Genomic DNA, 15,716 nt, shown 5'->3' on the forward strand with positions numbered 1-15,716 from the left:
AAGGCCAATGTCAAAGACCTTTTGCTGCTCAGATTTGTAGATGATTGTAAATTAGGAACAGTCATAGAATCCCCCACCAACACTAATATTTTCCAAGAAATGCTGAAATAGGCAAACAACTGGTGTCAGAGCCATGGACCAAAACTAAATTCCACAAAAGGCATAATAGCAGCCTTTGGGCAGTCAGCCACCCTTGGTAGCTACCATGCTGACAACACACCTCTAAGAGTTGACCTAACAGTCAGGAACCCATGTAGACTGTAATCTAGTCTTTGACCATCAAGCATCAATGGTAGTGAAGAAATAGTTCTACGTTGTGCAACATATAAACACAGGTATGGCATCCAGGGTCAAGGTCATCATTGTTTGACTGTATGCAGTACTCACAAGACCCATCATTGAGTACAGTGCTCCATTTGGTATGCATCTATACAGGTACATCCAACAATTGGAATGCCCACAGAGTTTCCTCAATAAAGAAATACAGGGCATAAATAACATGGCCTATGCAGACTGCCTCAAAGCCCTATGCTTGTACTCCATCTCCTACAGGTTGTTAAAGAGAGAGAGTCAGAGCTCCTGCATATTCACAAAACACATAGCATCAGACATAACCTGTTCTAAACACTTAAACCTTGTCTGTGATATAAATAGGACCTGCTGGAGAGACAAATATATATCCCAGGGACTACCCCATCTCTTGAATAGGCTCCCCACCCATGTGAAGCAGAGTTTCTCCTTAATCCAATAAAAGTATAACTTGGACAACTGGAAGGGGAACTTGAAATTCATCCCTGATTTGGCACCTGTGTCTCTAATGGACACAGGCAGCCTGTAGGTAGTTTGTTTCCCAGGCCACTGCTTACACTACCAAGGGCACCAGAACAGGTCAGAGATTTGAGATGCATGGCTAGGCTTAGAAAGGCCGCAGCAGTGGTTAGCCTAGTACACATCTATGAATTTAGAAATCTATGAGAGATATGCATGTAAACAATAAAAATTTGAAAACACTATTGTCCAGCATTACTGATCTGCGATTTACTAGGGAATCAAAAATTGTACAAATGATAGGGCAAGATCAAGGACATTCTACAAAATTCTGGACAGAGATGTTACTTACCACAGAGAAGAAAGCAAACCACATCTGATTCTATGGTAAATCACTAGTCAAGACATTAAAGGTTTACACTCCTTACTGCTCAGAAGATGCACACGGATATATATTCTGGTAATGCTGGCAACCGCCACAAAAGTCCTTATCCTGTACCTCTCAATTTCTTTGCTCAAGAAGTCTAGACAAATCCAAAAATGATGGGGGAGATGGGGAGCAAAGGCACAAAATCAGGTATAAATTTTAAATATCACTGTAATTCACAAAAGATCTGCGGTGGTGGTGCTGCTGTAGTGTTGTCGCCTCACAGTAAGACGCTATCCTGTTCATTTCTCAGTTAGAGCGTCTTCTGTGTGGAGACATGCGTGAATGGGTGTACCTTTGTTAAAGGTTGTGCGTCCGGGCTGGCAACTTGGCACGTAAAAATCTACTGCCAATCATTAGCGGACCGGAGTTCCGCTGTAGTTACCCCTAACCGGGAAAAGCTGAAAGACACAACAACTGTAATTCACAAAAGAACAGCAAGTTTTACATAAGCGCACACTTTCTGAACAAGAAGAAGTCCAACTGACTGCAATCCTCTGGAAACTTACCAGCAAATTATTAAAGCGGGGTGAAAACATGAGGAAAGAAATCACAGACAGTTGAGAGGTATGCCTTATTAGTCTATTAGCATAAAACATGTTCTGAATAAGGTGCTGTTTAATTGGATGGCAATCATCACAGTGAGAAAAAGCATTGCACTGGGGGCACTTGCTGCTGTGTGCCCTGGTGTGTCTTTATCTAAACAAGTGATGCAATTTCATTTTCTTATATACTAATTTCAGAAATGTTTTTCCATGATCTCAACTTCTGTGTACTACTTAAGGATTATAAATTTTGCAAAAATTAACAGTCTCAAACTAATATCATACAATGGCTAGATACAGGAGTCTTTGTCGTTATTAGCTGAGAACAAAATCTCAGCTATACAATCAGCTTTTCTCACAAATAGGTTCATAGATTAGTACTAGGCTAACTGCCCTTGCGAGCCATTTTAAGCCTAGCCAATTATCCCTTGTGAGACTCAAACCCTGCACCTTGTGTTTGTAACACTTAAACCATTAGGTCACTCTCCCAACCCATAGCACCCGTCTGCTGGATAATGCTGCAGTTCAGTATAAAAAAAATTGCAGTAACATTTCTCCTTTCCTGCAATGGAACAATCTTTCCTCCAAGACTGAATATGGCAGCAAAAGACTGCGATTCTGTTCTCTTTTCACTAAATCTACTTCCTTGTCTCCATGAAGAAAGCTTGATATCACCAATGTTTGCCTTGGCTCCTTCTACATGCATCTTTCCCATCATTTCATTCCATTTTTTCACTGATTTTTGCTCCTTATACATTATTTGCCTCCTTTTTCTCAATTCTCTCCATCCCCTCCCCTCGCACTGAGGCTGAAAATGTAGCATGGAAGTCCAGCTCTTTTGCAAACATTATACAGTACAACATCCCATTTGGTATGTACCTCACAAGACATCTGCAACAACTGGAAAGGCCACAGAAATACCTCAATAAAAGAATCACAAGCCTAAAGCAGATGCCCTTTGCTGACCATCTAAAAAAACTCCAGCTATACTCTATCATATATCGCCTATTCAGGGGCAATCTCTGCTTAACATACAAGGCCATGTCAAACCCAGAGCTGTTGGACATGCTACACTTAAAGAAATCCCAATCCCTTAGAGCCACACGCTCCAGGGATCTAAATCTGGTCATCACAATGAACAAAACATGCTGGAGGGATAGGTTCCTGACCCAGAGACTCCCCAGACTCTGAAATAGACTGCCCATACATGTCAAGCTGAGCACCTCTTTGGCCCTCTTCAAAAGGAACCTTGACGATTGGATGGGAGATAGGAAATTCACCCTGGAGATCACGTCAGTTGCCCTGCTAGACAGGGGACCAGGGAAGTAAATATTCTGGGAAGAAATAGCCAGGGAATTTTTATGGCTAGGCTTGTATAGGCCCTAGTGCCGATAGCCTAGTACCAACCTATGAACTAAACCTTCCAGTACTGAATACACCCACTCAATCCTCCAAACTTACATTAAACTCTTTCCTTTCCCTTCTTCATGGAAGTATGAGCTGGACCAATCTGCCACAAGACCCATTTATAGTGGAGGCCAGTAGGAAAAAGCTCCAAGAAGGCTTTAAAAACATTTAAATTTATAAAGTCCATATGAAAAATATATTTAGAATAAAATAATTCAGATACATATTTACAACATCCAGTGCGGAAATGTTGTCAAAATGTCTGAAATAGCTTAGAGGTATACAGTGAGAAAGGTGAGAGTGTTCTTAAGTATATCGTTAAGTATGAAACAGGTTTTAACCAAAAATTAGAACAGGGATACAAGAAAACCAACAGAGGGGTGAAAAAGGGGAATAAGTTGTTAGAAGAAGGGTAGCTAGAATTTATGAATACTACACAGGGCCTTCCTCAAAAATAAGCATTAAGCCTTGTAAGACTAAGCTGGTCAATAATTATATATATAGATATATAAATATATATAAATATAAATATATATATGAAAACGGTGATAGTGACAGATTTGCTATGTGAACCAGTAATGTAAATTCAGGCTACAGATTTGCCCATGGAGTTTAACGATGCATCAGACAAACAGGTAGTCATCAAAAGAGATGAGATGTTCACCTACTGAGAAAGGTCAAGTACCATGAGGGCAAGATGAAGTCATCAGTGTAAGTAATGCAAGATATAACCTTCAGCTAATATCACAGGACTAGGTCACATTAACAGAACTCAGTGCTAAACATGTGGCAAGCAATATTTTTTTATACTATATGTTTTTGCAAGCAGTGCGCTTTACAATATGTGTACGTTTCTGCCAACATTTTTGCAAAAGTATAATTGATAATATGCATGCATTTTTGAATTACATTTGATTGTACTATTTTACATATGTTTTCACGTTTAGTCTATTGTCTTCATATATGCTTTCATTTTTATTGTATTGCCTTTATGGGTAGTGGCTGAAAAAGGCTGTTGGACTAGTTCACTTACCTGCTTAAAAAATGCTAATAAATACATACATAATCAATACAATTGCAGACACTTAACAACAGGAAGGGAATTACAGAGTATCCTGGCTGCCAAAATTTCTGCAAGTGCAATGACTGTTAAAAATCTAAACACTACATACACAATTTCTGTTAGTTTAGGTTGATAGCCCTTTACCACAAGTATAATTGTTTTGATAAAATGAAGTCCACAAAAATAGGAAACACACCCCGGAGATCACTTCTGTGTCTCTGCTGGACAGTGGCATAGGAAAATAACTTTCTTGGGTGGCGTAAGCTATGGAACCTTGCTGGCTAGACTTACGGAGGCTTTTGGGCCAATAGCCTAGTACCCACCTATGAACCTATAAAACAGAAAGGACATGTTTCAGAAAGTAAACTGCAGATTAAGAATCTGCTTTAGCAAGCCGTACTAAAGTGCAAGTCAATGTGTTTTGTATAAAGGATCAAACACTGCAGCTTACCATTAAGTGGCAGCTCTAAACAGCTGTAATGACATAAGATGAATACAAAATGTTAATGTCAAAATACAATATCATTAATCAGGTTAACCCTACAGGGAAGAGCTCATTTACAGAGGGAACCTGAGAAAATAACCCCCAAGAAACTTCAGAAAGCAAGCACTCTCACATCAGCATAATACAATATGTTAAGCATATGATTGCTAGTCATACAATGCATTCTAGTGATGCATACAACAGCCGACTCCAGAATGTAAAAAAAAAAAAAAAAAAAAAAATTAGCATTAGCCACCTTTCTAATTTCCGTTATATACTTTGTTGTCCTGTTCGATTCTCAGCTAGAGTGTCTTCTGTGTAGAGACATGCGTGAATGGGCGTGCCTTTGTTGAAGGTTGTGCGTCAGGGCCAGCAACTCAGCACGTAAAAATCTACTGCCAAACATTAGCAGACCGGAGTTCCGCTGTGGTGACCCCTAACCGGGAAAAGCCGAAAGACACAACAACAACTTTGATTTTTAGTTTCTTGGAGATTGTATGGGGAAACATTTTTATACTTGTTTTACTATTGTTAATAAAAAGAAAATTGACAAAAAAAAAAAAAAAGCTGGAGTAAAATACAGTTCAGTATACAAAATAAAATAAAATGTATATGAGAAATTATATTCCGCTCTGCTCTAAGACACCACAAAACAGGGAATAAAAATGATTGCACATTCAACAGACATATGAGGAGACAGAACAAAAGAATGAACTACTGTGCTTTCTTACCGTCTGGACAATTAATATTTCAAAGTAGTCTCTTCATTCTGCAAGTTTGTCTGTAGGTCAAATATGATACTATATTGTATTTATTTAGTTTAGTTTACATTTGATTACTGGGAGTGTCTGCCTGGGCCAGGGGCCTGTTTTCAGTGGAGGCCCGGGGAAAAAAGCTCCATGTTACAAGAACTTTATTCCATCTGTCAGGAAGGAATAGACAAGAAGCTGTATCTTCCATTCTGGAGCAAGATCTAGGAACCCAGAACAAATGATGGTAAGCCTATCTGAGGTTGCAATTTGGTCTGTGCCATATTAGTAGCTTGACTAGGGTAGGATACTGGTTACTGTGCAACAAAACATTTAATGTCTGAAGTTGATACATTTTATATTACTGTGGACAGCACCATGATGGGTGGATAATGAGAGGCTGGTGGCAAATGTGGCAGCCCTTCTGTATGCACTGTTGAGCTCATCAGCTAGCGGGTAAGGCTCCCCATCACTAAAGTACAATGTGGGAGTTTTGGTAGAAATAAGGTAACTATGACAGCCATCCAGGATAAGCAACCATGTTACAGTTGGTGTATTTAATGTCTGTGGTGACCTTTCCTTTGAATGCTAGATCCTTATGGATAATTACTCCTATGTTTTTTCACCTATTCGTCTGTTCAGTCCCACTTTAATTTCCCACAACAGACTGAGTAGTATGGTTACAATGTCTCAAGTAACAAGTGAACATTATATCAGAGGATGACTACATGCACTTTTCAATACAGAAGTAAAAGGAATTAGTGTGACAATTACATACAGTGAGTTTTTACTGTCATCCCAAGACCTCAGTATATGGATGTATGTCAGAAAGTGAGTACTTTTTTAAGAAGCATTCGGTTTATAAGTAATTTGTTGAAAATGTATTGAAAATGTACTTTACAAACAATTCTGCTCCGACACTGGTATAACAACATCAAGCCTTACCACGTATGCAATAAAAATTGCTACTTTTCAAACAATGGAGAAGGCACAAATTATAGCAATCTGTTCAAAAGATAGTAATGTACACTTTCAAATAATAGAAAGATAAAACTCAATAAAGGGAAACACAGAAAACAAATTAATAAGCATGGTAAACCATATGGAAAATAACTTTAAATATGTAAATCAGTTTCAACTACTCCCAAATCGACAGTTAAAACCACTATTCAAACAGTTCACTACTACAAGTATCTTGGTGTAATAATGGACAGTAATCTCACATTTTATGAGCACATCAACAATACAGATGCACAAAAGCTGCACATCAACAATGTAGTTCATATCATTCACAAAAGGAGCTCTAAATTGCAAAAATACCTTTTTACCACAATCTATTAGAAAACCCTTAGCAAATCTACTGTTAATCATACTATTTTATGACATGGCTGCTAGTGATAATTCTAATAAAAACAACTTTTCATAAGTTTCAGTTTGCCTACTCAAAACAGCAAAATCCTGTGCTTTACCAGCTGACAATACTAACACTTCATTTACTAAAACTTGGTGGGATGCCATTCGCTAATAGGGTGAAATTCATCTGCCTTACTTTTACACAAGACTGTAGTGTTCGCACTTCTGTCTATTAAAATAACTTAATGATCACTGAAATCATCTGATAAAAACTACTATCGGTAAAGAAATCATCCTCAAGACTTGGAGACCATCCAGTTTTCTTGCCAATGCAAGAAAGTTGCACCCCCACGAAGATTCATCTACCTAAAGACTTGATTTGTTTCAAAGACTCATGCAAATCCCTCAACACTGTGCAAGTAACCTGCTACAGCTGTACTGTTGCATAACCATGACATAAGTATGAACTTTTTAATCCTACAATGTTTCACTGTCATCTCACCTTGTAACTCCACTATCTCTATCATCTAACTTGAACATTTAAACTCATACATACTTGCATCTTTCCTTGTTCCATCGTCTAAACCTTTCTTCTTCTCCCAGCAAATATGTAATTTTTATGTCACCCATCATTACCAAAGACTTACAACTTTCCTGTGTCTTTCCACAGTTGAATATGTATTATGTTTAGATCCGAATCATGCATGTGTTTGGTTTAACTATATTTGTATGTACATACATGTCTGTCTTTTGCACACCCATGTCCCCACTGAAAATGGACTATAGGGCTAGTCCTGTCACAAAATGTAAAAAAAAAATATGAATGAATAAATAAATTAAATAAACCCAGCTCCAGGGATACTCTGATTACCTATAGTGATTCTGAAGTAAGACTCCCTAGGTGGGTGTGACAAGAAAGTGCAACCCTTGGCCTAGTGATGGGTACTCTCAGCTTTTAGGTAGGTACTAGGCTATCGGCCCAAGGGCCTACGTAAGCCTAGCCAACAAGGTTCCCTGGCGGTGCTGAAAAGCAGAAGTCACTGCTGTGTGGTACCACATATGTTACTGTTGACCAAAATAACAATGCATCTATTACGGTTTTCTTGTGGATACCTCTCAACCTCTTAGTGCAATAAATCTGGACAAAGTCTGACAAAATGGGGGGACAAAGACTCAAAAATAGGGACAGATTTTAAATAGTGCTCTTATAAACTCAGAAACTTTCTAGGGTAACAGGGTTTGTGTTAACATGCATTTCTGAAGGATTTAAAGTCTGAAACTCAAATGTATGTCATTATTTAGTGACTTCAATCTACAGATCATCCCAGTGATCTGTCAGAAAACCACACATTTTATGAGGAATAGACCAAAAAATATGAATGAAAATCTGGACATTCTGCGAAAATCTGGACAGTTGAGAGGTACTGGAGTTAGTGGACACTGCTGTGATGGTGTATACATGTGCATGCGCACACCCACCCTCACACACACACACACACACACACACACACACACACACACACACACACACACACACCACTAAATCACAGTTCCTACATCAGGTGACTTAGCGGGCAGAACAAAAACTGTCCTCATGACTGCCATCATTCGACTATGAGCGCAACCTGGATAACTGGATGGGAAACGAAAAATACATTCCTGGGATTCCACCTGTGTCCCTGCTGGACAAAGGCTCTGGGTGCTGACTTGTCTAAACATGGGCTAAACTCTTGGCTAGGCTTATAAGGGCCTCAGGGCCAATAGACTAGTAATCTCCTATGATCCTATGAAAGAAGACCATGGGAAGGCAAAGGGATGTTCAGGGAGGAGATGTTTCCGCCACATTTACAAAGTATAGAGACATTTAAGCAAGTCAATTTACACAAACTATTACATCAACATATCACATAAACGTAAAACCAAACCATCCACCTTCTGGGATATACTTAAAATTATGAAAAAAAAAAACAATACTACAGATAACAACCCATTTAGCCTCCCTACTCACCAACACACTGGTAACTCAAAGTATCATTGGCAAACATTCTGCTGCAGATGGTCATGATTCACTAATCCTACAAAACAAAGGTATACCACCTTCAGTATTTTTTACTCTAAAGTTAGTCAAAGTAAAAAAAATCTGCAGAAAACTCAGTCTCATAGATAATCCTCAATGAATTAACCTGCATCAGCATTCCTAAAGCAAATAATCAAAATGCCTATCTCCTGACTATACTTACTAATGGATGTTTACAAAAAATGCTTCCCTCCTATATGGAAGAAAGCCAAGGGTATCCCTAGACTTAAAGATGGTGATAAAGAGTTGAGTATCAAGACAAATCTCTGTAATAAGCCCTCTACCAAAGTATTGTGGAGAACAGTTCACACTCAATTATTGAATTATGTAGCATTCTGCAACAAAACTCAGCAACACCCGGCATGTCTTTCAGCCTGGACACAGCACTCAAACTGCACTAGTTGACTTAACTAATTGCATAGCTTCACAGTATGATATATAACACCAAACCACAGCTTTCTTCAGAGACATCTCTAAGTATTTGATGTAGCAAATTCTACCTTACTCTTAAAAGACTACTTTTACTAGATTGTTCTCCTACTGGTTTTCACTAGTTTCAAACCTAACAAACAGTATGTTGAAATGTATCCTTTCTTCACAAATTACAGACATATACTGCTATATCTGAAGGGAGTATTCGTGGCCCATTACTTGTTACTATTTTCATTTATTAGCTGTAAAGTCATGCCAACAGACAAACTGCTACAACACACTGAGGAGTCCACAATCATTTGCAATACTTCATCCCCAAAATATATCATTTCAAGCAGGCTGCAGTCAATCTACAAACTATTAACATGGATTATAGCTATGACACTGATAATTCATGATAAAAGAACTAAATTTATGACTTTCCACCTCAATAACTCAGCAGAACTTACTATACCTATCCCCATAAACAACATAATTCAAACAGTTTTTCCAATACAGATACCTAGGTGTGACAATTGATAAGAAATTAACATCTTCAAACCACATTGCTAACACCATACTAGGCATCCACAAAAAGCTTGGTGCACTATACCATTGTAAAGACTCCTAAACCACTGTATTACTTGTGATTAAACTATTCAATGGGGCTACTACCTTTGGCAACCTTAATAAACAATACTCCATAAACTGGAATCCACCTATTATAAAATAGCAACATTTGCTGTACAACCAACACATACCCCACACTCATGTGACATTGTAAGTAGGCTTGTCTGGATGTCCTTCATTAACAGACTTAACTAAACTTGCTCTACATTTACCCACACGATGTCTTTTGGCCATTGATGTCCTCTCTCCTCTTTTCTGCAAATGTACAAAACTATCAGTCCACTAAGATCATCCAATAAAAATCTATTTGCAATGAAAAAGACATACTACAAGACAGGCGTCTCAGTATCTTCCTACTTCTTAGCTACTTTTTGGAATACTATCCCTCAACACCTTTGCGACAGTACAAAGTTATTCTACTTTAAGACTTCATGCAAAGCTTACCTCAACTATTCACAATTAAGATGTGAAATTACTTAATGCATCTCATCACTGTCTTGCTTATTCCACTACCAACATACTTCTCTTAATTTTCAAACTCTTCCTACTTAAAGCATTCATGCTCTCATAAATTAGTCAACTAGTAACTATTATCTCTCCTCATCTCTAGTCCCCCCTTGCCTACCTTCTCACAACTAAATGTTACCTAACTCACTGCATATTACCCAAGCTCACCCTTATCATCCTATTTTTTTTGCTTATTATATGTCACAAATACTTTCTGATTTTTACTTACACACATTAGTTTTTTTTATTGTTTGGTATTATATATCATAATAATAACTGTTTGTTAATGTATATACTCTCAAATGATTATGGTAAAACTACTGCTGTATTTCCTCCGGGTTCCCTATGAGAATGGGCACTGTCCAGCAGGACAAACCTAGTCAACAAAATATAAATACAATAAAAGTCAAGATTCTGAGAATAAATAAGAATACCAGAGCCAACATCTGCCCTTTCTTTAGTAAATTCATGTTAAGTTTTAAAAAAAGGCTCTATCTGCTCGTCTACTGCATTCTGCTTATTTCTTTCTGAATGTATTTTTAGCCCTAGAAGAGGCTTCTAAACAACAAGGAGCACATTCCTACCAGCTACACTTAAAAATCACGCAATCTGGAGACACAGCTTAAACGAAGATGTGACATCAGAACATAAATAGTGTTTGTAGGAATGTACATGGTACATCAAACTGGAGAAGAGTAGTAGACCGTGGTCATCTTCTGGCAATACTAACACATATTTAGTTTTTACCTGGGGTAGGATATTGATCCAAGAGGGCATTTTCAAGGCTAACACATATTTAATTCTTACCTGGGGTAGGATATTGATCCAAGAGGGCATTTTCAAAGTTGACCTTGTAGTTTCAATGATTAACTGAGAAACACAGTAATTCTTTTAAATGTCACAAACTTGGGAAAATATCAAACAGTATGTATTACAGATATAGTTAGAGGAGTACATACAATATAACATAGACATGTATATAAATGAAGTTAACATATTACTCGTCATGGAATCTGATATGTTCAGCTGTACTTGGTCAGATATTGTACTAGGTTAGACCCTTCCCCTAGTTTCTTCACTTAACCTGTGAATATAGTTCTTAATATCTAGCTTCAAAAATTAGAAGCATGGCTCATTAAAAACAGGGATAAGGGCACACTGTCAGGAATACAACTCCATCCAGATCCTACAAATGAATGAATGAAAACCTCAAAATCTGACTACAACCTCCTAAGGGAGGGTATCATTAGCTTCACACCACTCCCCCCCCTCAGAGGATGCAGACAACTATGCCGAAAAGTACGCTGATGCAGTATACAAGCACATGCACAACTGCATGGACTCAGCCATACACAACAGAACTAAAACCTGCTCCTCAAGGAAACACAAACCTATCTGGTGGATATCCTCTATCAATAGGCTTTACAACATCATCATCATCTTCTTCTTTCGGTTGTTCCCATTAGGGGTCGCCACAGCGGATCATCTGTTTTCATTTCTTCCTGTCCTCTGCATCTTGCTCTGTCACACCAACCACCTGCATGTCCTCTCTCACCACATCCATAAACCTTATTTTAGGCCTTCCTCTTTTCCTGTTACCTGGAAGCTTCATCCTTAGCATCTTTTTCCCCATTATACTCAGCATCCCGCCTTAGCACATGTCCAAACCAACATAATCTTGCCTCTCTGTCTTTGTCTCCAAACCTTCCAACCTGGGCTGACCCTCTAATATACTTATTCCTAATCCTGTCCACCCTTGTCACACAGTGGAAATCTTAACATCTTTAACTCTGCCACATCCAGCTCCAACTCCTGCCTTTTTGTCAATGCCACTGTCTCCAACCCATATAACATAGCTGGTCTCACTACCCTCTTGTAGACCTTCCCTTTCACTCTTACTGGTACTCATCTGTCACAAATCACTCCTGACACTCTTCTCCACCCCGCCTGTACTCTCTTCTTCACCTCTCTTCCACACTCACCATTACTCTGAACTATTGATCCCAAGTATTTAAACTCATCCACCTTTGCCACCTCCACTCCTTGTATCCTTACCATTCCTCTATCCTCCCTCTCACTCACATACATATATTCTGTCTTAGTCCTGCTGACCTTCATTCCTCTTCTCTCTAAAGCATATCTCCATCTCTCCAGGGTCTCCTCCACCTGTTCTCTACTTTCATTACAGATCACAATGTCATCGGCAAACATCATAGGCTTTACAACAAAAGGAAGAAATTGCTGTCCAAGGGCAAAAAGGCAAAAATTCCCAACTGGACAAACTCCATCCTTAGCCTCAACAAGCAAACTAGATCACTAGTGAAAACCTCCAAAGCAAATTATAAATCGAAACTAGCCTCCAAAACAAAGAGGAAACGACAAAGCCGCCTTCAGTTACATCAGGAACCTCCATGGCAAAGCCCAGATTTGTTCTGAATTAGTACTTAATGGTGCAACTTACACTGACCCTGTTGACTTAGGCAACCTACAAGCAAATAGGTTTAGTGTAAACTTCACCCCCTGCCCCCCCAAAGGCCCATTCGACATCCCTGATACTTGTCCCACACCTCATCTCCAAAGATAAAGCGTTAAAGGCCCTATCCAAGGCAAAAAACACAGCTTTCATGGGATCGGACAGTATCCCAGGCTGTATTCTGCACCATCTCCAGCAAGAACTAGCTTCACCATTGAGCACCCCATTCAACCACAGCCTAAGTACAGGCTTCATTCCAGCAGAGTGGAGAACTGCCACTGTCATCCCCTTGCACAAAGGTGTTGCCACTACTGACCCTGGAAACTATCATCTCATTAGCTTGACAACTCTGATCTGTAAAGTCATGGGGCGTATTGTTATGGAACTCATAAACAAGGACATAGGCAATCTCCAAGCACTTGACTCCACCCCATTCAGATTTGTCAAGGGAAGATCTTACCTGTTGAACCTGGTTGACATTTTTGAGACTGTCACCAACGCCCTGAATGAAAAAAATAAAAAGGGAAAAAGTCAGCACATGCAGCTTACCTTGACTTGGCCAAAGCCTTTAACACAATCCCCCACTTGGGTATCATTGAAAAGCTAACACAACTTGGCGTAAATCCCTCTCTCATCAGGTGGGTGGCCAAATGGCTCACCAACAGGACCCACAAGGTCAAAACAGGCACATCCATCTCCAACAGCAGACTTGTCATTAGTGGTGTACCCAGGGATTTGTCCTGGGACCCCTACCGTTTGGCATCTACTTTTTAGAGGTCCAGGCAAGACAAAAGGCCTGTGGCTGAGCAAATATGCAGACAGCTGTAAGTTATGTGCTGCCATTGACTCCCCAGATAATGTTAACATACTACAACAGGGTCTCACAGCAACAAATGCCTAGTGCCAAAATCATGGCCTTAAGTTAAATGCAAAAAATGTATTATCATACCATTCGGCAAAACTACAGCCCCTGCTGATTACCACATCAACTGCAACCCCCTAAGCACACAGCTCGTGGCTAAAGACCTGGATACAAAAGTTGAAAAAATCTCACATTTGACCATCATGTAGCAGCAGTGGTCAGAAAAGCCTTTTACTTTGTTCATTTCATATGTAAAGGGATTGCATATAGAGAAGAGGATGTTATTACCTCGCTGTACTCCTCCCTCATTAGGCCAATAATTGGAATACAACACCCTGTTTGGTATGTACCTCTCCAAACACCTGCACCAGCTGGAAAGGCCACAGAAATACCTCACAAAGAGTATCCATGGCCTCCAACACCTGTCCTATGTGGACAGGCTCAAATCACTATCACTCTACTCAGTATCATACAGATTGCTTAGAGGTCATCTATACCTACAAGGCAATCTCGGACCCTGTCCTACAAGAGATGCTCCATATCCATAAGTCTAACTCCTAGTGCATTACCTGCTAGAAAGGCCTAAATCTAATATGTGACATTAACAAAACCTGCTGGAGACAGAGGTTTGTCTCCCAATGGCTGCCCCATCTCTGGAATAAACTTCCCATACACGTCAAGAGTTTATCACCGACCTTCTCCAAGCACAACCTTGATGAGTGGATGGGAAACCACAAATCTGTCCCAGGGGTTCCACCTGTGCCCCTCATTGACAGGGGTGACATGTGCTGACTGAGGTTTCTTTTTTGGGGGATAAACTCTTGACTAGGCTTGTAATGGCCCCAGGGCCATTAGCCTAGGAATCTCCTATGATCTTATGAAAACCTGTATTAAGAGTAGATGTACTGAAAATAAATATATATTACTTTAGCATCTGACATTGTTTTATGCTGTTATGTGGCTACCATTTTATCCAAATTCATCATAACAATACATAAATACATATTCCTAATTAACAACTGTGGCTCTGGCCTTTAAAATCATGGCAGAACATCTGAAAAAAGCCACTTTCTTATTTTGCAGACTAAGACATCTTCACATTTTACACCATGTACAGTTCTTGATGCGAGTCTTAGCATGGGGTCAATTCTGCTATTGATGCTATTATTTAATGACAATCATATCACTAAATGTATCTAACCTTATGAAGAAAACTGGTAACTACAAGAGAGGTAAAAATTAGCAGTGTCAGTTGCACAACAGGTAACACACTCACCTTTGATAAATGGAGTGCTGTCTCTGCAGTGCAGTATAAAGGGGGTGCTGCACGCCTGAGTGTGTCAACCTTCATTAAATCAAGGTCCCATCTGCTTCAATTGGTGGTAGCTCGGGTGGATGTAAAAGATCGCACAGCACCTATCAAAAACAGCATGGCACGTACCATACAAAGCACCTGCAGTAATTGGAGAGACCTAGAAGATCAAGGGACTCCAGCACATGCCTTACACAGACTGACTAAAGTCCCTGTCACTATACTCCGTATTGTATAGACTTCTTATGGGAGACTTATGCCCGGCTTACAGTGCAATCTCCATCTCAAACCTAATGCTTCACATCCATAAATCTAACAGGACTATAGATATCCATTCCAGGGACATAAATATGGCCTAATTTGACTAGGACATGCTGGAGGGATGCATTTGTCTTCCAGTGACTGCCACGTCTTTGGAATAGGCTGCCGATTCATGTGAAGCACAGCACTTCTATGACACTGTTCAAAAGGAACCTGGATGAATGGATGGGGCACTGTAAATTCTTACCAGGGATAGCACCCCCAACCCTCCTGGGCATGGGCAGTCATTACTAAATACAATCCTAGGTACTGACTAGAGTATCATTGGTATTACATTGTGATGAAATGGCTAGACTTGAAATGACCTCCATGTCGATAGCCTAGTAA

The sequence above is a fragment of the Protopterus annectens genome, chromosome 13.part0 (genome assembly GCF_019279795.1).
Source record: "Protopterus annectens isolate FY-2018-M chromosome 13.part0, PAN1.0, whole genome shotgun sequence".
Lineage (NCBI taxonomy): Eukaryota > Metazoa > Chordata > Ceratodontiformes > Protopteridae > Protopterus > Protopterus annectens.